This window comes from Ranitomeya variabilis, chromosome 1 (genome assembly GCF_051348905.1).
Source record: "Ranitomeya variabilis isolate aRanVar5 chromosome 1, aRanVar5.hap1, whole genome shotgun sequence".
Lineage (NCBI taxonomy): Eukaryota > Metazoa > Chordata > Amphibia > Anura > Dendrobatidae > Ranitomeya > Ranitomeya variabilis.
In genome coordinates, this window is record NC_135232.1 from 359,859,832 (window position 1) to 359,884,554 (window position 24,723).

At 41.0% G+C, this 24,723-nt stretch overlaps 2 protein-coding genes across 2 annotated transcripts in view; one reads left to right on the forward strand and one right to left on the reverse strand.

Moving 5' to 3' along the window:
- Positions 1–10,382, forward strand: part of LOC143818798 (histone-lysine N-methyltransferase SETMAR-like) — an 83,407-nt gene extending 73,025 nt beyond the window's left edge. Inside the window, exons 2-3 of the transcript XR_013224685.1 lie at positions 9,076–9,140; positions 10,265–10,382. The gene's annotated coding sequence lies outside the window, so the exon portion shown is untranslated. The remainder of the gene's footprint in view (positions 1–9,075; positions 9,141–10,264) is intronic.
- Positions 1–24,723, reverse strand: part of ROR2 (receptor tyrosine kinase like orphan receptor 2) — a 241,288-nt gene that overhangs the window by 100,490 nt on the left and 116,075 nt on the right. The window lies entirely within an intron of this gene.

Here is a 24,723-nt window from a genome sequence, read left to right on the forward strand (position 1 = left end):
GCATGATTGCCAGTAAGAAATAAGTTCTTTATAATGAGAGCCTAATATACATTTATAGTCCTGTATAACCATGTGACGTCTTTTTATACAAGAGCATTGGGATATAAATATATACACAGCTCTGGCAAAAATTAGGAGACCACTGCAAAATGTTCAGTTTGTCTGATTTTTCTCTCTATAGGTATATTTTTGAGTAAAATGTTCTTTTATTCTATAAACATCTGACAACATGTCTCCGAATTTCCAAGCAATAAATTTTGTATTTTTTTTCGGAAAAGGAGAAATGGTCAAAATGAAAAAAAAACAACCACAGTGCTTTCAGACCTCAAGTAATGCAAAGAAAGCAAGTTCATAATCATTTAGAAACAACAATACTAATGTTTTAACTCAGGAAGAGTTCAGAAATCAATATTTTGTGGAATAACCATGATTTTTAATTACAGCTTTCATGCGTCTTGGCATGCTTTCCACCAGTCTTTCACACTGCTCCTTGCACAAAAATGTAAGCGGTTCTTCTTTGTTTGATGGCGTGTGACTATCCATCATCCTCTTGATTACATTCCAGAGGTTTTCAATGGTGTTCAGGTCTGGAGATTGGGCTGCCCATGACATGGATTTGATGTAATGGTCTCTTAACTTTTGCCAGGGCTGTATATATATTATCTCAGTCAGATAATTACGGAGTCTGGCTATGAATACAAGTTCAAGAGTGGAAGCACCATCAGCCACCTCCTCTACATGGATGACATCAAGCTGTATGCGAAAAATGAATGAGACATTAACTCACTGATCCACCTGACAAGGATCTACAGTGAAGACATCGGGATGTCCTTCAGACTGGAGAAGTGCGGCCGGTTGGCAATAAAGAGAGGCAAGGTAGTCAAGACTGATGGAGTGGAATTACCAGCAGGGCACATAGCAGATGTACAGACATGCTTCAAGTACCTAGGCATCCCACAGGGATATGGTAACCATGATGAGGAGGCCAGGAAAGCAACATCCAAATAACATCAAAGAGTAAAGGTACCTTCACACTGAGCGACTTAACAACAATAACGATAGCAATCCGTGACGTTGCAGCGTCCTGGATAGCGATATCGTTGTGTTTGACACGCAGCAGCGATCTGGATCCTGCTGTGATATCGCTGGTCGTTGCTGAAAGTCCAGAACTTTATTTGGTTGTCAGATCGGCGTGTATCGTTGTGTTTGACAGCAAAAGCAACGATGCCAGCAATGTTTTACAATGGTAGCCAGGGTAAATATCGGGTTACTAAGCGCAGGGCCGCGCTTAGTAACCCGATATTTACCCTGGTTACCATTGTAAAAGTAAAAAAAAAACACTACATACTCACCCTCTGATGTCTGTCACGTCCCCCGGCGTCCGCGCTGCTGCTCAGAGCTTCCTGCACTGACTGTGTCAGTGCCGGCCGTAAAGCAGAGCACAGCGGTGACGTCACCGCTGTGCTTTAGGGCCGGCGCTTACACAGTGCAGGGAAGCTGAAGGCGAGGGACGCGACAGACACGGCAATGTAAGTATGTAGTGTTTGGGTTTTTTTACATTTACACTGGTAACCAGGGTAAACATCGGGTTACTAAGCGCGGCCCTGCACTTAGTAACCCGATGTTTACCCTGGCTACCCGGGGACTTCGGCATCGTTGGTCGCTGGAGAGCTGTGTGTGTGACAGCTCTCCAGCGACCACACAGCGACGCTGCAGCGATCGGCATCGTTGTCGATATCGCTGCAGCGTCGCTTAATGTGACGTACCCTAAGACAGGTCCTGAAGAGCCAGCTCAATGGGAAGAATAAAATCTGCATCATCAATACATATGCCCTGCCTGTTATCAGATACCCTGCTGGCATAGTGTGCTGGCCAAAAGAAGAGGTAGAAGGCACAAAAGCTCCTCACAATGCATGGAGGTCTCCACCCTAAGTCTAACACACAATGATTGTATACCAGCAGAAAGGAGGGTGTTTGAGGCTTGATAAGCACCCAAGCCACCATCACGGATGAAACAAGGAATATCCAGGAATACATCAGGAAAATGGCACCAAAAGATGAGATGCTGAGAGAAAGCCTAAGACAGCCACAACAGATCTGGAAGGAAGAACAAGAACATGAGGCATCATGGCAAGACAAGCCGCTGCATGGGACGTACCATCAACAGATAAGGAAGGTGGCTGTCATGGAGAAATCCTACCAATGGCTGGAGAAAGCAGGACTCCGAGACAGCAGAGAGGCACCAATCACAGCGGCACAAGAGCAATCACTAAGTACCAGATCCATAGAAGCAGGAATCTACCACACAAGACAAGACCCAAGGTGCAGACAATGAAAAGAAACCTCATAAACCGTCCAACACATGGTGGCAGAATGCAAAATGCAAGCAGGAACAGTGTATACCGAACGCCACAATCAAGTGGCGGGGGTTGTATACAGGAACATCTGTACAGCATATGGGCGAAGTCCCCCTAAGTTCAAGTGGGAGACCCCAGAAAAAGTGGCAAATGAAAGGGCTAAAATCCTGAGGGACTTCAAGATCAAGACGGATAAGCAGGTGTTGGCTAACCAACCAGACATTGTGATAGTAGACAAGGATCAGAAGACAGCAATGATAGATGTGGCAGTGCCAAGTGACAGCAACATCAGAAAGAAGGAATATGAGATGCTGGAGAAATACCAGAGCCTCAAAGGAGAACTGGAGAAGATGTGGAAGGTGAAGGAAACACTGATTCCAGTGGTGACAGGAACACTTGGAGCAGGGACCCCTAAGTTGGAAGAATAGCTACAACAGATCCCAGGAGCAACATCTGAGCTCTCTGTCCAGAAAAGCATATATATACACATGGTTAAGTGGTCTTAGTATTTCTTTCAAAAAAACATTCATAATAAATTGTTAATTTAATTCTTAGGCCCATTTCTAAAACAGACCATTTTGATATCATAGAACTAAGGATTATTCAGATTATTTAACCCCATATATCAGGACATTGTTCGTTAATCCTTCTTGATGAATTATTACAGGTACCTGGATTAGGCTAGGTTCACTATATCCTCTATGGATGGCGGAATACATAGCTGATGACAGTCATCTGCGTTAGAGTACCACCTGCAGCACCCTATGAGCAAGTCTTTACAACTTTCCCCTAACCACTTGTTTGACCAGACCCTCACGTCATTTTCTTGGCACCACCGTGTTAAATGGTCTGCTCTTTACGGTAAACCTTCCAGTTTTGCATGATTCTGCATAAAGGAGCAAGGAAAATAAAAGCAACTAGAGGAACACAAAGCAGATGTAAAAAAAATGTAAATAATATTAGTCAGTCATGGTACTGGTAAAACTAACTATCAGTCTTGCTTAGAAGACAGATGATCCCATCGGTGGCACCACTGCAAGTCACTTTATCTTTATCTAATTGACCCTTTGGCATTTAGAGCAATGCTGACAATCCCCTGGAATAAATCTTCACTTCTCGGAACGCTTGAGTACAGGTCATGTTATTTGCATCAATTCCTTTCAACAGTCAATGTCTGCAGCTGTCTTAAAGCAGTGCTAACAGGATGCCTCCACAAAAGACAGGCATGACTAATTGTATCTGTGCGGTTATCAATGGCATTTATAGCAGTAGTGACATCAGCCTCTTTCTATTCTATGGACTAGAACAAACATTCTAACATAGACTGTATGGTAATTTGGCCTTATAATTACCTTTTTCTACAGGTTGCATTTACAATGGCTAACCCGCAGATATTAAGCAACTGCCGGTCGGCTACATTATAAGCTGTTCAGCAATTGATAAATAACCTATATTGACATTTGTAAAAATTGCCAAAATTACAGACACAGAGAACAAGATGGTGGTACATGAACTGGTGTATTGCCCATTTATTTATTGAAAGGATAACAGTGTGAACACTGAGGAATCACAGACAAAATACATATGCAGAGCCAAATCACCTAGTATTGTAAACCAGGGAAAGAAAGTTAATAATAAAGTTCCTGTGGACCTGTGTTCCAGACAATGCCCAAAAGGGCAATAAAGAGTTCATGGACTCACCCACAATCCACCCAACACACGTTTCACAACAGCTTCCACCAAAACAAAACTTTTGCAATAGGGACAGTGCAGATTAAGTCTGTGAAATGCTGCGAAACATCATGGTGTAAAACAAAGTAGATTTAAGGAGTACAATATGTAAAGAATAGTATTTACATATTTAAAGTGTAGGATCTATTTGGATTACTCATCGGCCAACCAACTATTTTGTAATTTTGTTTCTGGTGTCCTTCGACAGCTCTTTGGTCTTCACCATAGTGGAGTTTGGAGTGTGACTGTTTGAGGTTGTGGACAGGTGTCCTTTATACTGAGAACAAGTTGAAACAGGTGCCATTATTACAGGTAATTAATGAGTGGAGGACACAGGAGCCTCTTAAAGAAGAAGTTACAGGTCTGTAAGAGCCAGAAATCTTGCATGTTTTTAGGTGACCAAATACTTATTTTCCACCATAATTTGCAAAATACATCTTGCCAAATCAGACAAGGTGATTTTTTGGATTTATTTTCTCATTTTGACTCTCATAGTTGTGGTCTACCTATGATGTCAATTACAGGCCTCTCTCATCTTTTTAAGTGGGAGAACTTGCACAATTGGTGGCTGACTAAATACTTTTTTCCCCACTGTATGTTAGATATTTTAATTATTCTTTTTTTAAATAACTGTAATCCCCCTACTAAGGAAAATCTTATAATTTGTCTGATTTCTATAAAAAAAATTTTGATCTTTCCAATTATTCTTTGCTAGGATCAATAACAACAACCATTCAATGGTTGGCCAAATTACATTGAACCGTTCCGTCTGGTGTGGCTTTCTTATAAAAATAATAAAATTAGGGCTATTATGCTGAGGATAATGAAACCCAATTATAGCTGAATAAAAACATATATTTTGGACAAACTAGGCGGCCCAGATGTTAAGACGTAAAGCCACTCTTCAGATACATAAATCCACCAAATGAACACATTCTTTATTTTAGTTCCTTCTTATATTTTTTTCATAAAAATTAACTTTTTTGACCTTCTAAGAAAATTCAACCTTTGGTGCTCTTTAGACAATGAGCCTAGTGTACACTTTGATTCAGCTGCCAAGCTGATTACTTTGGCTGTGAGAGAAAAACGGCTACTTAGCTTTCTGAATCAGATCCTTTCATTGAAATGTGGCCTTTCTTCCCCCTCCTGTAGCCTCAATATTCCTGGCAACTGATTGCACAGCGGTTTTGGCAACTATGTCACGGTGGTGACCAGCTTACAAAACTGACGACAGGACCATAAGAACCATATGATAATTGAATCCAAGTAATTGTTATAGTAAATGTTATATGTTGTTTCTTTATAGAATTTTATCCTATTATTTCCTCATTTCTTTCGGGTTTGTGCAATACGTTTAGGAAATTAAAATAATCTGTTACAGAAATTACTTAAATAATCTTGAGGACAGAATATTGGAGTCATCTATTCACAGTTTATGCAAGCTGGATTGGAAATATTGCCATGTTTCCCCTTCCTTTTACAATACTCCTACAGAAAGTTCAGCTTTCTTCCTTGTGTACATTTGATCATTTTTTTCACTATGAGAATCCATATTGCTTTATAAACCCCAGTGGCTCAGTGGTTAGCGCTGCTGTCCTGGAAACAAATCCCAACAAGGACAACATTTGCGAGGAGTTTGTATGTTCTCTCCGTGTTGGTGTGGGTTTCCTCCAGGTTCTCCAGTTTCCATTGACACTTCAAAGACATACTGATAAATCTAAATTGTGAGCCCCAATGATGTCTGTATAGTGCTGCAGAATATAATGGTGCTAAATAAGTGAGTAAGCTTGTGACATCTGTCAGAGACGGTACCATACTACTGCATGACCAGACCAGAACATCTGACCATACATGTTCATTTATATAACTGCTACCGACATATCAATGTTTGATGCTATTAGTTGCGTTATTATTGTATTCATTCATATCATGAATGTCCCTCACTTGTTGGATCTGCAGATATATTTACATGACTCCACGTATTAGTTTAATGTAACATATAGATACCATTGTCCAACAATTCACCTCGGTCAATTTGCTGATCTCTTGTGTACACAGCTCACACTGTTTAGCTAATCTGCTAAATGCCTCAAATTCTTAAGGCCCCGTCTCACACAGCGACGCTGCAGCGATACAGACAACGATGCTGATCGCTGCAGCGTCGCTGTTTTGTCGCTGTGTAGTCGCTGGGGAGCTGTCACACAGACAGCTCTCTCCAGCGACCAACGATCAGGGGAACGACTTCGGCATCGTTGAAACTGTCATCAACGATGCCGAAGTCCCCCTGCAGCACCCGGTAACCAGGGTAAACATCGGGTTACTAAGCGCAGGGCCGCGCTTAGTAACCCGATGTTTACCCTGGTTACCAAAAAAAACAAACAGTACATACTCGCCTTTCGGTGTCCAGGTCCCTTGCCGTCTGCTTCCTGCTCTGACAGTGCCGCTGTACACTGAGAGCAGAGCGCAGCGGTGACGTCACTGCTGTGATCTGCTCTCACTGTACGGCCGGCAGTCAGAGCAGGAAGCGGACGGCAAGGGACCTGGACACCGAAAGGCGAGTATGTACTGTTTGTTTTTTTGGTAACCAGGGTAAACATCGGGTTACTAAGCGCGGCCATGCGCTTAGTAACCCGATGTTTACCCTGGTTACCAGTGAAGACATCGCTGGATCGGTGTCACACACACCGATTCAGCGATGTCAGCGGGGCCTCAACGACCAAAAAAAGGTCCAGGCCATTCCGACACGACCAGCGATCTCGCAGCAGGGGCCTGATCGCTGGTACGTGTCACACATAGCGAGATCGCTACTGAGATCGCTGTTGCGTCACAAAACTTGTGACTCAGCAGCGATCTCGCTAGCGATCTCGCTATGTGAGACGGGGCCTTTACTCCAAAAACAACATATCAACTTAACCCACACGCATATGCACATGTTCTCTCTATAGGAGTCATATTTCCAGCCGATTAATCACATAATACTGGTAATGTGTTGAAGCTACCAAATACATGACAATAATATGTATTATGTATTGATATGTACCAACAAATAATGGTTCACTGTCAAGATCTGTAAAGCCATCCTTATGGGGAAAAATGGAATTGCTAAATAAGAACGAGGGTCTTGGTCCAGTAGATCCATATGTGGTGCATGACATAACATGACTTCTCATGGTAATACTTGACATATTTAGAACTTAAAAAATATCTCCGATACAAAATGAAAATAGGTCCACTCTTCAAGTAGAAGAAATGGAAAACAAATATTCTGCCATTTGCTTAAAAAAAGCACTCAAAAAATACACTAGACACAGTTTATGAGTCCATTGTGTTCATAAAGAGTGTACTACCCTTTCCCTCCATGATTAAGAACTGGTATGAATAGAACGTCAATTACTGATGAGGGGTGGGGGGCACAGGACTGAGGAGCTAATCAAGAATACACCAATTGGCCAAACAGAATAATACTTTCGAGCAGATATGTCCTCAAACTATGCTACCCACACATACAATTGGGAAAATTAGTATTTTATATATTTCCAATTTTGCAAGATTTCCCACCCACAAAGAATGGAGAGTCTGTAATTTTTATCGTAGGTGCACGTCAACTGTGAGAGACCGAATTTAAAAATAATCCCTAAAATTACATTGTCTGATTTTTGCATAATTAATTTGCATTTTATTGCATGAAATAAGCATACAATAGAAAAATAGAACTTAATATTTTTGTACAAAAATCTTTGTTTACAATTACAGAGGTCAGAAGTTTCCTGTAGTTCTTGACCAAGTTTGCACACACTGCAGCAGGGATTTTAGCCCACTCCTCCATACACATCTTCTTCAGATATTTCAGGTTTCGGGGATGTCGCTGGACAACAGTTTCAGCTCCCTCCAAAGATTTTCAATTGGGTTCAGGTATGGAGACTGACTATGCTACTCCAGTACCTTAAAATGCTTCTTACGGAGCCACTCCTTCGATCCCTTGCTGCGTGTTTTGGGATATTGTCAAGCTGAAAGACCCAGCCATGACCCATCTTCAATGCTCTTACTGAGGGAAGGAGGTTGCTGGCCAAAATCTCACAATACAATTCCCCATCCATCCTCTCTTCAATATGTCGCAGTCATCCTGTCCTCTTTGCAGAAAAGCACCCCCAAGGTATGTTTCCCACACTATGCTTCACGGTTGGGATGGTGTTCTTGGGGTTGTACTCATCCTTCTTCCTCCAAACACGGCGACTGAAGTTGATACCAAAAACTTTTATTTTGGTCTCATCTGACCACAAGGCCTTCTCCCATGCCTCCTCTGGATCATCCAGATGATCATTGGTGAACTTCAAATGGGCCTGGACATGTGCTGGCATGAACAGGGGAATCTTGTGTGCCCTGCAGTATTTTAATCCATGACGGCATAATATGTTACGAACGGTAATGTTTGAGACTGTGATCCCAGCTCTCTTCAGGTCATTGACCAAGTTCTCCTGTGTAGTTCTGGGCTGATTCCTGATCTTTCTCAGAATCATCCTTACCACACAAGGCGAGATCCAGAGCCCCAGACCAAGGAATATTGACAATCATTTTGTGTTTCTTCCATTTTCTGACAATTGTGCTAACAGTTGTCGCCTTTTCACCAAGCTGTTTGCCTATTGTCCTGTAGCTCATCCCGGCGTTGCGCAGGTCTACAATTTTGTCGCTAGTGTCCTTAGACAGTTCTTTGGTATTGGCCATGGTGGAGATGTTGTAGTGTGATTGATAGTGTGTGGACAGGTGTCTTTTATACAGGTAACAAGTTCAAACTGGTGTAATTAATATAGATAATGAGTGCAGCATGGGAGGGATTCTTAAATAAACTTACAGGTTTGTGAGAGCCAGAATTCTTGCTGGTTGGTAAGTGATCAGATACTTACAGTATTTCATGCAATAAAATGCAATTTAATTATTTAAAAATCATACAATGTGATTTTCTGTTTGTTTTTTTTGTTTTGTTTTTTAGATTCTGTCTCTCACAGTTGAAGTGTGCCTGCAATAAAAATCAGAGGCTTCTTCATTCTTTATAAGGTGGGAAAACTTGCAAAATTAGCAGTGTATCAATTACTTATTTTACCCACTGTCGGTCTGAATAGCCTGATGGGAGGTCCACTTTTAGTTATTGGAGCTGGTTCCGTGTTTGCACATTTTGGGATGTATAACAAAAAAAGACAGACGCATTGCATTTTTGAGGATCGACTGAGCTGTTAGGGATGTGTATGATGACAACCTTGCTGACTGGTTCCAATAGAATCCAGAAAAAAAATGAATGTAACTCTGAGTTCAGGACCAGTACAAGTCATGTTAACTATAGCTCCACAACCAGGACAACTTATTAACAGGTATGTAAGGAAGAGTGCGGGAACTTTGTATGTATGCCTAATCCAAGTGTTTATGTGAGTCTTACTACCAATATTTAGTTACTTTGTCCCAGAAGTTTAAATTAAAGTTCATGGGAATTTTACAAGAACATAAGGATAAAACCACATTACAAACTAAGCAAATAAATCTTGATTGCTGCCAGTCACAATGGCATTCAACAATTGCTTCTTCCCATTATGTAAACTCAATCCACATTTTTAACGTCTTTCTCCGAGTAACTTTACATTCCCATAAAAGGCTAACATGATTTAAAGTATGCCATTTTGTGATGTAAGGATTTCCTTGGATACATTAGATATTTGCCAGCCAGTCTTAAGCACAGGTTTTGTTATGACATGCATGGTGTGTCACACCTTTTTCTTAGGGCACGTTAACCGATGAGGAATTTAGATCTTCCGTCAAGAAATGTAAATATTAGTAATGTCTTGCTCGGGTGGTGAGAATGTCAATTATCTGCACTAGTGTAAATCTTCTTTAAAACATCTTTAGCTGCAGAGGCAGATTTACTGACAATATAACGCTATGGGGGGCAGCAGTACATTCACTCATTGAGTCTGCCGTGTGCCATGAGATGAAAGTACCGTACTTAAATGTGACACTGGTGCTGCACCAATATTAGTAAGAATGCAGTGATCAATTCAACAGAAATAAGACACATCAACATAGCATGTATTGATCAATATCCACTAGTCACATAATATGCTACACTAAATATAGTACTTGGCCATAGCACCTATAACAATTACTGAATGTTTTAAAATTTGAATTTGCAGAGTTCACAGAATTTTTCCCAAAAATGCAATTTGCTGCAAATAAATTTGTGTGGATTTCAGTATTGTACAGAAAGGAAGGAGGGTGGGAGGACGGAAAGAGGTAAGAGAGACATTTCTGCTGATCTGTGATGACCCAATTGTGTACTGACCACCACTGTAACGGTATGACTGTCTGCCATTATTAACAGTTCATCCTTCATTAAAACTTTTTTTTATTAGCAGGTAATAAATACATGTTAATGGCAATTGTAGAACACAATTTTTACCATACTACGGAATAGAAAATTATATTGGGAAATAAGTACACGTTGAAGCACATTTTTGCCTTATTTGCCTTTTGATCATAGAATGTAATGTAGGAGTAGTCACTTCTTCATCCACAAAGGCTACAGACAGATCTACTCCAGGAGAATAAACTGCAGGTATATTGTAACAAACTACTAATAGGGCAGCTGATCTTAACCCAAAGACTATAAATGGCCCACGAACACCAAATTATTCTGTATTAAGAATTCTGGGATACTGGGAGTGTTAATTGCTGTAACTCTGCAGTCATGTATCCCATACAGATTCCCAAATATAAAGTCACATTTTTTGCAACAGCAAGAAGATCAGGTCAGCTTTAAATGGTCTTCAAATGCCCATACACATTAAGTAGTGATAAGGTTCCTTAAGGCGAAAAAATGTAGCGCTATCTAAGATTAGTATCTATAGGAAATTGCTCACCTGATGCAGTTGTACAAACAGAGGCACAACTCCCGATTGATGTATGGATGTATTTGCAAAAGACTACAGCCGACCTCATGAGGAGGGATTGGACCCTGAAAACGTGGATGCCAGAAAGAAGGACCAGGGAATGGGGTTGCCTTTGCCACCGAGTGAAATCAAGGTGCAGGAATTTCAGGTTGCTTGCAGGTAAATTTTATTCAAACTGATATACAACAAATAAAAACTATATACACATCGCGTTTAGGCTGTTGCAGCCTTCATCAGGTGTATGACTTCAGGTGTTTTGAATAAAATTTTACCTACAAGCAACCTAAAGTTCCTGCAAGTTGAATTCTCTTGGTGGCAAAGACAGCGCCATTCCCCGGACCTCCTTTTTGGCATACATATTAAATAGCAGTTGGCTGAACGAGCTCTCTCTCCCAGTTAGGCCAAATGCATGCATACTCAGTTTGGTGAAGCATGTTGAAGATGCTCCCAGATGCACCTGACCTGTCAGTGACTTATTATCGCAGGAACAAAAGGAAAGGATGTTGAAATATCAGCATGATATATCTTTCTCTTTCCTGACAATAATGCCCTCCATACACATGAGATGGCAGTCAGCTAAATGATCCTCCAATCGTTTGGCCTGCATCTTGGCCAACTCTCCCTACACAGGACTCTCCCTACACAGGAGCACTCCCGTGTTTTTTTATGAGAGAGCCATCGTCAGACATATCTGGTGATGGCTTATTTTTGGGGACAATATCAGCAGTCGCAAAATCGGACATGCCAGAGCTCCATTTGACTGACACTGAACTCATCAATATTAGTTAGTTCGACTGACATTAGTCTAGTGTATACGGTAAAAACATGGAATTATGAATGAAGTCTAGCTATAACAAGATGGATCAATTCCAAGATGCAGTCAAGATCATTTGTATTATGGCTCCTATAGTCAATGATAATGGAATCAATTGTGTGGCAGCTATGTTAAAAGTTTGATTGGCCGACAGGTAGCCACAGACACACTGAAATAATTTTTCTAGTAAATATAATTAAGTAGAACTTAGCAAAAAATAGCTATTTATTGAGATAGACTAGTCAAGAAATGTCTGATGGGTTAATCCTTGTGTCTATAGTCAGCTAAGTCACAAAATACAATTGCATTTTGCATGCATGTCTGTTCTTACTAACTGTAAAAAGATGATGTTACAGCAAAGCAATCTTATATGAGCTGTGTTATGGAGCAGTGTGTTCTGATTTCTGAATGATAATCTTTTATTTGATCATCCATAAAGCAAACAGTGCCTTGTCACATGAAACAAAAGTGCTTGTTTAAACAAGCTAAACCCACACCGCCTGCAAGAGAACAGCACTTGTCAACAAGGCTTGAGAACTAATTTAGCATGTTTTGCTTCAAGGCCAAAACTAACAACAGGTATATCCTTCAAAAATAATCCTATAGATGTGTGAGCATATGTAAACCACTCCTGCTGCCATCTCTCTAAACATAGCGTTTCCCAGAGTCCTTGGATACTACACCCTAAAGTGAAGAAAAAGGTAATCCATGGAAAAGGTCTTTGGAAGCTGACACAAGTTATTTGTGAGGAACCTTCTTTCTGCCAAGAGCCATTTGGATATTCTAGCCATCCTTTGTGGGCCGTACAAACTGTGTAACTCTGCCCACAAAGTAAGTCTTAATGATGGCACTGGTGTCAGGAGGTAATCTTTCATTGCACGTGCCTTAGCGTTCAGTAGTGAACACTGAGTGCACGTACTCACAGAGCAAGATTAAATTAATGGGCCGATGGCCACAAAAACACAGCTGCTGGCCCAAGCACTGTAGTCCCCTGAAATCTGCTTGGGGGCGGAGAAAAGGTCATCGCGGGCCGTAAATGGCCCTCGCGCCTGAGGTTCCCCATCCCTGATCTAAAGGGTTGATTTAGCTGATTCATTGTGCTTGAACCTTGAGCAGAATGAATCAGACATTGGTTGAGTGGTTGCAGCATTTCCGGCACACAATGAAATGCTGTGGCTTTTTCACAAAACATACTTTTGAATGGTGGGACGATGCAAGTATGGTGACTAGTCGAATGGTGGGACGATGCAACTATGATGACTAGTCTAAAAGGCAGGTCCATGTCTGTGTCTCCCTCCCCAATCTCCTTGACAGATTGATCTCTCCCAATGTGTGTAAAGGGTGAGATCTATGAGCCTAGGGATGCGGGTCAGGTAAAAGCTGGCGAGATCCTGCTTCGTCATTCAAATTGCTTTACCGTTGACAGCTGTTAGAAAGTATATTTTCCCTGAAATGCTTCAGTGTTTCAGAGTGAATCATATCTGGGTGCAATAATGGAAACTGGTCTTTGATTTATGCTAAATGAATTCCTTTCACTCCTTACCGCATTTGGACATGAATAAACATCCTGGTTAGGGATCCTTGAGTAGACATTTGTGTCTAGCAGTCTGGTTGTGAACCAATTTAGATGCCACTGTCAATCTATGACCATGGCATTTAAAGGGAATCTTTGACCTTGGAATATGTTATTTGCCTGCAGTCATAGAATTAATCTGCAAATAACATTACAATGCTGCCCAGCAGCCTTACTGAAAGTGCGGCTAGCAGGAGAAAATAGACTTATTTCCTTCTGGGTGCTGCCGGTTTTCAGTGATGGGGCATGCACAGAGTGGCTACAATCATGGATCACATCACTGCTCACTATACTGTGAGCAGTGTCTGTAAATGCACACTGAAACAAACATCTCGTTCTGCACTGATCTCCTGTGGAGTTCTCTGTCAATCAAAGTGCTGGGGTGTGCTTACAGCTGAAGCTCACAGTATAGTCAGAAGTGCTGTGAGCGATGACTGCAGCCACTCCGTGAATGAGCCCGATAGAAAGATTTCCAGGAGGAAATAAGTTTGTTATAGTAGCCGCAATTCGAGTAAAGAAGCTAGGCAGGTAATGCTATATACCTGAAGATTAACCCTACATCTGTAGTTAAATAGCATTTCATGAGTTGACAAGTTCCCTTGTGCAGTTTCCGGTCGCAAAAGAACTGATGGCTTACCTTGGCACCCAAGAGCCTGCTGAAGGCCCCCATGGCTGCCATCTTGGTCCTCCAAAGGAAGCTCAGCCACAAGATGAACTTCATGAAAAAACACACAAGAAAAACAGAGCACTCCGTAGTAAAATAACAAGTGGTATAAAGTTGTTTGAATGGTGTGAATGTGGTAGTAACCTTGAAGGGTAGTAGAGATAGACACAACTTTATGATTGCGGGTGTCTGGGTCTGAGATTTGTGGCTTAAGCACTTTAAAGGGAGCCTCTCTGAACTTACCCAGCACCTGTGCACTGCAGTACTTTGCTCTGCCCTCAACAGGGCAGATCAGTACGCCTGCGCAGGAGCGCGAAGCAGAGCAGACTGTGTGGATGATACAAGGACACGTCATCCACATGAAGCAAGCAGGAGGACGGCAAGAAGATGAGAGGCACTGGACCATGAAGAGCAACACCCCTCGGACCGAACTGACCCGCAGGCATTATAGAATGCTGTATATCAGCCCTGAAAGGCGGTTGCCGCATCTCATATCGGCGAAACCTGGTGACAGGTTCCTTTTAATAAATGATATATACTTATCTGATACTTTAGTGGACAGTTCTACTCAAGGTTGAACTCCGTAGGAGACCATGATTTTTCCTATATACTGCAATACTACAGCTTGTACTAGAAAAACAAGCACTATATGCCAAAGGAAAAATAAAAAAGTTATGGCTCTTGGAAGAAGGTGAGGAATATACAGGAGCGCAAAAATGAAAAATTCATTGGTCAATAAAAGCCAAGGATCCTGCACAAATTTAGCCAAATGGCCTTCAGGCTTTTAGAAGTAATCCAGATCCTGTGCAAATGTTGTATTCCTCCGTCCTCTCTTCAATAAAAATAGAATTGATCCAAAGAAATCATTCATTCTCACTATATTCCTCTCGATTTCTGGCTCAAGGTGTCATTTATAATTAGGATGATTAAATGATCAACAGTTTGATCTGATTAAACATGGCAGATGAACATCTAACCTTCTGTAAGCAGCTGAAGATTTTACAGATCTTGAAAATCTTTCCAACATGAGAAAAGAATACTGTGCTCTGTTGTAGGAGAAAAGGGTATGCCCATATGGCACATTGGATAATGTTACATCACAAACACCTCTTATCAGTAGAAGCAAATTCTCATTGGGCTACTACATATGGTCAGCCTTAGGCAATTTGAAGTCCTAAAATAGTCCATCTTTTTTTCTGATAGCCATTGTTTAAAAAAAAATCAAACTTCCTTGCTGTACTGAACCAGTTTAACTCAGATGACAAGAAACACCTCATTAGGAGAACAACAAAAATGAAATCATTACATTCGGTTTCCAGTATAATAATTCATATAGGACAATATATTGCCAAAGTCATAAAACACCTGCAAATGCATTTTGTCAAATAAATTCTATTTTTAATTAAGCGACTTACAGTTCTCACTTTCAAGGCCAGTGTAACTAAAACCGAGACTTCTATATTCCAAACATCTGTTTCTGATGGTAATAAAAAACACAGTATATTTAAAGTATGTCTATTTAAGTCCATATGTTGATTTGTAGGAGTGCTAAAACTCCTTTACATAAAGTGCTAGCAGAGAAACTCTGCCACCTCATAAATAAAGGCACTTAGAAGGCAAGAATTACTCAACCTACACAAACCATAGATTTCCCCTACCTCAAATTAATAATGTAATAGCAAACAAATCATTTAGTCAAGAATGCATTTATCTGGGGCCTCTTTAAAGTACATTAGACTAATTAATTTGTTATGCCAAAGCAATGGAAATTTTCAATCCAGGCGGTCTACCTCGAAAACTGTGCGAAAACAGGAATCTTGGCTGAAAAAGCAACAGGTAATACAATAAATTAATAAAGAGTAATGTTAGGTAGAGCTAGATGCCTATGTGAACGGCAACATGAACTTCCATCTCCTAAGTACCAGCAAGTCCTTATTTCAACTGATCTTTAAACTTTTGGACAAGTCATTACTAAGCTAATAATAGAAATTAGAGGATTTTTGGGACTTCTCACAATGGTTGGACTATCATAATAATTAGCATTGGTGTGCACAGTGAAATATGGTCCCAAAGGTTACATAGTGGAAAATTGCATATCAAGTATATTGTAAGTACATAAACTGTACGTTACCACAAAATAAATTAATCTACAAATCCCTCATGTCATTATATAGAGTCAGAGACTGTTTTCTTTGCATTTACCCTTGCCCAAAAATAATAAAACACATGGAAAGAAACATCATTGATGCGTAGATGAATCTTTCTTAATAGACTTTCCCAGAATAGTGCTCAGAAATGGTAAAGTAAAGGTACCTTCACACGAAACGACTCTACAACGAGAACGACAACGATCTGATCGCTGCAGCGTCGCTGTTTACATCGCTGTAGAGATGTCAAACACAGCAGCTCCAGAACGACGCAGGAGCGATCCTGTGACGTAGCGGTGACGCACTTATCGTTCTCACAGGTCGTTAGCTCCATGTTTAACATTGCTGGCATCGTTGCTTTTGCTATCAAACACGACGATACACGCCGATCTGACGACCAAATAAAGTTCTGGACTTCTAGCTCCGACCAGCGATATCACAGCAGGATCCAGATCGCTGCTGCGTGTCAAACACAACGATATCGCTATCCAGGACGCTGCAACGTCACGGATCGTTGTCGTTCTCGTTGTAAAGTCGTTTCGTGTGAAGGTACGTTAAGAATATAGTCAGCTTCTCTCTTGGCAACATGACAAAATATGCAGAGCCACAATGGTGGTTTACTGTGTTTCCCATTCTAGTACCCACAAATTTATACTAAAAACTTTTATAATGGTTTTGTAAGTATTTTTCGTGTATTAGTATCCCTATGTTTCTTTTGAACTTATTTCTTGTCTGTGAAAAAAACAACATGTAATTGCAAACTTTTTACGAAACACTTTAAAGGGGTTGTCCGGTCTAAATTAATAAGTTTGCAGTCACTCTGTGTGACTGCAGAGTTATGAATCCCCCCAGCACATGCACTGTGCACTGCGGGGAATTGCTGTTTTCTGAGCGGAGGGTATGTATGGGTTATACATACTCCAGGGTAGAACTCGTCCAGTGGGCGCAGCCTTGCTCCATATACTTGTATTGAGTGAGATCATGCACCATGTCTAATGATGCGGCCAAACAGTGGTCATGGCCGTCGTGGGTGCACCCTTAGGGCTCAATATAACTGTATGGAGCAAGGCCGCTCTCACTAGACGGGCTCTGGCAGGCAGTATGCATATCGCATACATCACCACCTTTCCCGGGTCAGAAACCGGAGAATCCTCACACAGTGTGCATGTGCTAGAGGGATTCATAAGTCTGTAGTCACACAGAGTGACTGCAGACTTTTTATTTTAGACCGGACAATCCCTTTAAAGTTACAGCTACATCGGAAGAATTTTCATTTTGAAATATCAGTAAAATCTGTTACATTTGGATTTATATTATTGTGTTTAATTCTGTATATTTACAAATTAATTGGATAATTTCAAATAATTTTGTTATGAACGAACAATTTCTGCTAATTTACGGTACCTGTTTAATAAAAATGGGACATCTATACATCTGTCTTTACTTGGCATATGGACCAACTTTGGAATATTCAGTACAATCATGTCTGGTTGCCTATCCATGTGAAATATTCATATACCTATTTCTAGGTTATGTGTATCCTGTGTAGGGTCGTCGTTAAGGGCAGGCAGACTAGGCAGCTGCCTAGGGCCCCCCGCTCTCCCAGGGGCTCCCAGCCCCAATGGTGTGTTGTGGCCGCTATGGCACCTATAAGTCAGGGGTGCCCGTGCAGTGGAGCTGTTGAGAGAACAAGGAGTAGAGATGAGCATTGTATATATATATATATATATATATATATATATATATATATATATAGGAGATGGGGAGTGTATTATACTATTTGGAGGACTATGAGGAGTGTATTACACTATATGGAGGACTCTGAGGAGTCCATTATACTATATGGAGGACTATGGTGAGTGCATTATATTATATGGAGGATTATGGGGAGTGCATTATACTATATGGAGGACTATGGGGAGTGCATTATACTATATGGAGGACTATGGGGAGTACATTATACTATATGGAGGACTATGGGGCACATTATAATGTATGGAGGACTATGGGGTGTATTATACTAAACAAGCAAAATGCTGCCTATTCATCGAGTGATTGGATTGGTTATGCTGGAACAGAAATCATTGTTCTCAGCAGCACTTTGCCGGTGAAAACTGCAGATATGCTGTTGATAAGATGATACTCTATGGGGACAGACTGATCTACTAGTGATCGTTCTGGCCCATCATTGTTCCTCAGCCAGTGTAAAGAGGCCGGGAAACAAGTGTCGAACGACTTGAATATTGAAATCAGCGCATGTAAATACAACCAAAATGTTTCTGTGTGATGGTGCAATATGTTAGGATTTGGGGCTCCATTTTAAACTTTTGCCTAGGGCCCCACTTTGCTTAAAACTGGCCCTGATCCTGTGCAGTATAAACATGCGCCCACACACATTTTCCCCAGCTAGTGGCTACAATAGCTGAGCGCCATGTGTTGTAGCTGACCAAGCCTCAGATATCAAGTGATCACTTTTTAGTATGGTATCAGCTTTTGGACAGATGAGACAGCCGAGTATAAAGTCACCTCAACCGAAAAAAGTTAACACAGACAAAAAGAAAGTTAAAAAAAAAAATGTCAATGGCATCATCAGATGCAGGTATCCTTCCTGTATTCATTCACTTGTGCATGTCGGTCCCCTGCTTATTAGGTATACACAGACCATCCTTGCACAATAAATGCCTTTTCTGACCCAATGGGTAAAGGCTTTCTTTTTATTTCTGAATGTGGTGCAAAAATGTGGTATGTATTAAAAGCAGGACACTCGTGAAATGTTAACATTCTGTGATCCAGATGGATGACAGGATTTTCCCCTGCTCACATGTATGGGAGATTACTTATCCAAAGTCCAAATAGGCCTAACGTTGTTATCGTAAGTGTGATCTATAGTCATGGATGGGCAGTGAGTGTTCTAATGTGCACCCAAACTGTATACATTGGACAGCAAGTAATGTGTGCACAAATGGACATGTCATTTGTCTTATACAGACATTAAAACATTTCAAGGATAATTAAAAGCCCAGTATCTCACATTGCTATTCAGCTGTGCCAGAAAATACAAAACTATTAGCTAAGGTCAAAGAATGAACTCTGCAGCCCTATGCAAGTTATTAAGCATTTCCTTTCCGCCTAAGCCAAATTTGAGATCACTCTATCCTTTAAATCATGTTTGTTTTTGTAGTTCCTGCCAAACTAAATCAGTTTAATTCATAGTAGTATTGGACAGTATTAAGGATTTTAATTTACTCGGGTAAGCTCAATCCCTGACACAGATCCAATGTGAGACCATTAAATGAACCTACACAATGTTTACTTGGCTTACAAAGATTGAACTGGTGATATAAAAGTGGCTGAAGTGGAATCATATATTCCTGACTTCAGTACACTAATCTTGATCTGACGGAGGGATCTGGGAAAAGGCACTGAAAGCTGCTGGACTACCGTTTTCCCATCTGCCTACTCATCTCTACATCTCTTACTCACACATTCAAACTGAGCCGCTGTGTCACTTCCGTCCTTACCGCCGAGCTCCAGCTGTCACCCTGTTGTTGATGTTGATGCACTAAAAAAGACTAATGCTTGATGCAATAAAAAGTCTGGATGCCATTCTTGGAAAATAAATATTACAGATGATGGGTACTAGATTTTGTGATGTAATGTGGATCCAAATATTGGTTGCCATATTTGGAGTTTAGAAGGAATTTTTCCACTACTATTGGGCAATTAGCATTGGCCTCATGGAGTGTTTGCCTTCAGGTTAGGTCAGAGATTGAACTCGATAGATCTGGTTGAACGATGAAGCTATATGAGGTTACAGCTATAACTATCACCACATAAGGACCACTATTGGGAAGTAATCATCTCTACAGCACTCATTGTACCACTCAAATCCAAAATCTAATAAATCTTTACTATAGGGCAGAGTTATATATAATGGAAGGGCCAAACATAATATTCGGAAAAACAGAAGTTACCCTGGAAGAGGTTACTGTCACTTAGTTCGATTGCAAAGACTTCGAAGAAAGAAGTAGTTTGTGCCAATCTCTCCTACTCGACATTTTTGTTTGTACCCAAGATTTCTGAATTCTGTATAAAGTGAGCCATTGACGTTTGTTAAAAGGGGCACATATTTTACCCCATAAAATAATTTCTTAGCTTGGCCAGTGAGAAAAGATGTTGTCCTGCTACATATTACTCAACAACTACAACAGGCTCCAACAAGTTAAAAGGAAGACCCAAGTCTCACAGACTATTGTCCTATGAGCACGTTACACTATTGTGGATGGGTTTTATGAAGCGTCACTTGTCCAGTTTTTGATTATGGCATGATTTTTATTGGGCACCTACAAAACCATGTGGCAGCATGAATCCGTCTCTGGCAATTGCAGTTTGCTGCCGCCTTCTCACTGTTATGTTGCAGCTTTGCCGCAGATGCAATGTATATTTCACAGGGTATAAAAATATTTGCTTCAATCCAAGGGCAGCACGGTGGCGCAGTGGTTAGCACTGCCGCCTTGCAGCGCTGGAGTCCTGAGCTAATACCCCACCAAGGACAACATCTGCAAGGAGTTTGTATGTTCTCTCCGTGTTTGCGTGGGTTCCCTCTGGGTTCTCCAGTTTCCTCCCACATTCCAAAGACATACTGATAGGGATCTAGATTGTGAGCCCCATCGGGGACAGTGATGATAATGTGTGCAAACTGTAAAGCGCTGCGGAATATGTTAGCGCTATATAAAAATAAAGATTATTATTATTATTATTATTATTATTATTAATCCCTGACTTTAAAGCAACCTTTTCTCAATTTTAACATCTGAAGAATAGTAGGAGAAATGTCCAAGTCATTGGGAAGTTCAGTAGATCTGGGAGAGATATGGTTTAAATAAAGGCAAGTACATCTTGTGATCATATAATTGATATGCTTGATATTAACTCTGTATATTTGTATTAGTAGGTCTGCAATGTTCTAACCTCTTCGGCCATTATCCCATACGAAACGAATCAATCTAGTGTGCAATCCACATGCTTGCCATACCACACAAATGTTTATGTTGTAATTAATCTCACAGTTTCCTTCATACGTCCTACTTCAATGCAGACTAACGCATTATAAGATTTAATAAAAGAGTTCCTATCAACATGAACATTTATCTTAAGTTTTTTTATAATATAATTTACATTAGGTCTATTCTTATAATACAACACTAGAACACACTGGCGCTAATAGAAACACGGCCCAAGTGCTGCAGGTATTTAGGCAGATCTGTGCACACTCTGCCAGAAGAATAAGCAAACCAATATAAAATAAATACCGCGCAACAAGGGTCTAAATAGGCTATATGTTAGTCACCGGTTTGCCTCTTATAAGGTAAATTCTGCACGATATGGCAGATATAATAAACTAGTGTATAGTCAAATGTCGATTGGCAATATCCCCACCTGTAATTAGAATGTACCACAATCAGTGTGTACAACATATATACCTGTTAGGGTGAATAAATGATGAATCACATACCGTAACGGGCTGTCCTGTAATGCTGCGAGATGACTCGTAGTAGGTACCCCAGCAAGTGCATATGATAGTCTGCAAATGTGGACAGGGAATCTAGTGGTGAGGATGGTCCTCTATATGATGGCGGTCAGGTAGGCACACACTAGTACCGCTTATCCGATCAAAGACCGGGTGCCAGTATGCAGTACAGAGCCAGGAATCGTCCCGGCCGGAGGCGATCCTGGTTGTGCTGAAAGAAATGGCCGACGCTGCCAGGCAGCGTGTGACGTCACAGGCCTACGGAGTCTCACTAGGGCAAAAAGCAAACCAACGCGTTTCGGAGTGTACCGTACACTCCGAAACGCGTCGGTTTGCTTTTTGCCCTAGTGAGACTCCGTAGGCCTGTGACGTCACACGCTGCCTGGCAGCGTCGGCCATTTCTTTCAGCACAACCAGGATCGCCTCCGGCCGGGACGATTCCTGGCTCTGTACTGCATACTGGCACCCGGTCTTTGATCGGATAAGCGGTACTAGTGTGTGCCTACCTGACCGCCATCATATAGAGGACCATCCTCACCACTAGATTCCCTGTCCACATTTGCAGACTATCATATGCACTTGCTGGGGTACCTACTATGAGTCATCTCGCAGCATTACAGGACAGCCCGTTACGGTATGTGATTCATCATTTATTCACCCTAACAGGTATATATGTTGTACACACTGATTGTGGTACATTCTAATTACAGGTGGGGATATTGCCAATCGACATTTGACTATACACTAGTTTATTATATCTGCCATATCGTGCAGAATTTACCTTATAAGAGGCAAACCGGTGACTAACATATAGCCTATTTAGACCCTTGTTGCGCGGTATTTATTTTATATTTTCTATTCTTATAATAAACATGACTGGTGGGCACTGGTGGACACTATACAGTACAATAGTTCATCATAATGCACAATTTCATCTGTTTTGGACCCCTGTGTGGCTGCATAGTCTGCACCAATGGATTGTCCAACCCCGATATAGACACTACATACAAACAAAAACATGAGTTGATATATAAAAAACTATGCACACCAGAAACAAACGTTTATGTGTAGAATCTATGCACACATGGCAGCACAGTGGTTAGCACTGTAGACTTGCAACGCTGGGATCCAGGATACAAATCCCACCAAGGACAACACCTGCATGGAGTTTGTTCTCCCCGTGTTTGAGTGGGTTTCTTCCAGATTCCTCCCACACTCAATGACATACTGATAGGGAAATTAGATTGGGAGCCCCAATAGGGACAAAGATGATAATCTATGTAAAGCGCTGTGAAAAATTATAGTGCTATACAAGCAATGCATAATAATACACACAAAAAACATGTATTTTGATGGAGAAGGTAAGTCTAAATATGTCCCCTTTAGCCAGCATTTAAAAATCAGTTTTGCTTGGCTATTTTTGTTCCTCTGTGACCCCTTAGTGAATCTGCTATACAGTGTCATGATGAATGAGAAAATATACTATTTTTACTTATAGTCCACATTGTCCCCTGGCCAAAGTTGCAATGTCACCTGGGCCCCGCAGTCTGAGGAGTGTTTCCACATACAACAATACTGTAAATGGCCCCTGGTGATCGAGGGGCACTGGTAGAGATTTTGCATTGGAGTTCAGCTGCTCAAGCTGCTTCTATAGTTGGATGACAATGCCAATTTCTGATGATATGGAATACTGACACTGACATGCGCACTTTTAGATATATGTATATATAACCACATGCTGAATCTACAGGTTGGATTAAGGGCATCAACTTATCTGTATTCATATGTTTAATGTGTTAAAGAGAAATTGTCAGACAAAAAAACAAAATCGGTATTTACCTGCAGCCACAGTACTAATTTGCACATATATACACTTTTAAATATACAGTACGTGGATTTCTAATAGGAAGTGTGGCTGCAAAAAGAAAACGCAACTGCTTCCATTGAAAGGAGCTGTGAGCAGTTAGTGCTCAGTACACAATGAGTGCGCAGTAATCACACCCACTGTTCCTTGACTGACATTCTGCTGTGCACAAGATCCTACAAAGCAAGTCAAGCAGCAGGAGGCCTGATTACAGTGAGCGCTAACTGGTCACAGCCCCGACGCCTACCCAATGACTGGAAGTGATCAGCTGCAGGCGGAATCTAACTCCATTTTCTCTCTGCGGCTGCACTTTCAATTAGAAGGCCACATACATTTAAAGGGACCCTATAATGTCACAAAACGTTATTAACCTGCAGATTTAGGGTTAGTCTGCAGGTTAATAGCATTTTGAACCTTCCCGGCACTTAGAGATCTGCTGCTGGGAGAAAATTAACTTTATTCCTCCCAGCAGCGTTCAGCTTCCAATCACATGGGTGGTGACGGCACAATTTCAGTGAAATTGTGAATAGAGACTGGCAGCTGTAGCCGCACCCTCAGCACTGACTGACAGATGACATTAACGCTGAGACTGAAACCATGTCACCAATATGACTGGAAGCCAAACACTGCAAGGAACAATGAAGTTAATTTCCTCCTGGCAGCGGGGCTCTCAGTGCCAGGCAGGTTCAGAACGCTATTAACCTGCAGAATAACTCCACATCTATAGGTTAATGGCATTTTTTTTTACATGATTACAGATTAGCACTATAGCTGCAGGTAACTATTGTTTTTTGTTGACAGGTTTTTAACAGTCGTAAGCCTCATTCACACATCCGTGTTGCACGTACGGTTTGTATCCATTTTTTACATATACAGCACATACCAGTCAATGGTGCTATTCATATGTCTGTGTTTTATCACAGACTGTATGTCCGTGCAAAACTCACAGAGACACATCCGTTTTTTTCTGTTATCACAGATGAAAATTGACAACACAGATTCTGTGGCTCAGTGAAGGATGACGTATGTGTGCTGCCTGTATAAGCGCAAAGCATAGGAGAAGCTTTGTCATTTATTTATCTATCCATGATAAACACTGATGACACACTGA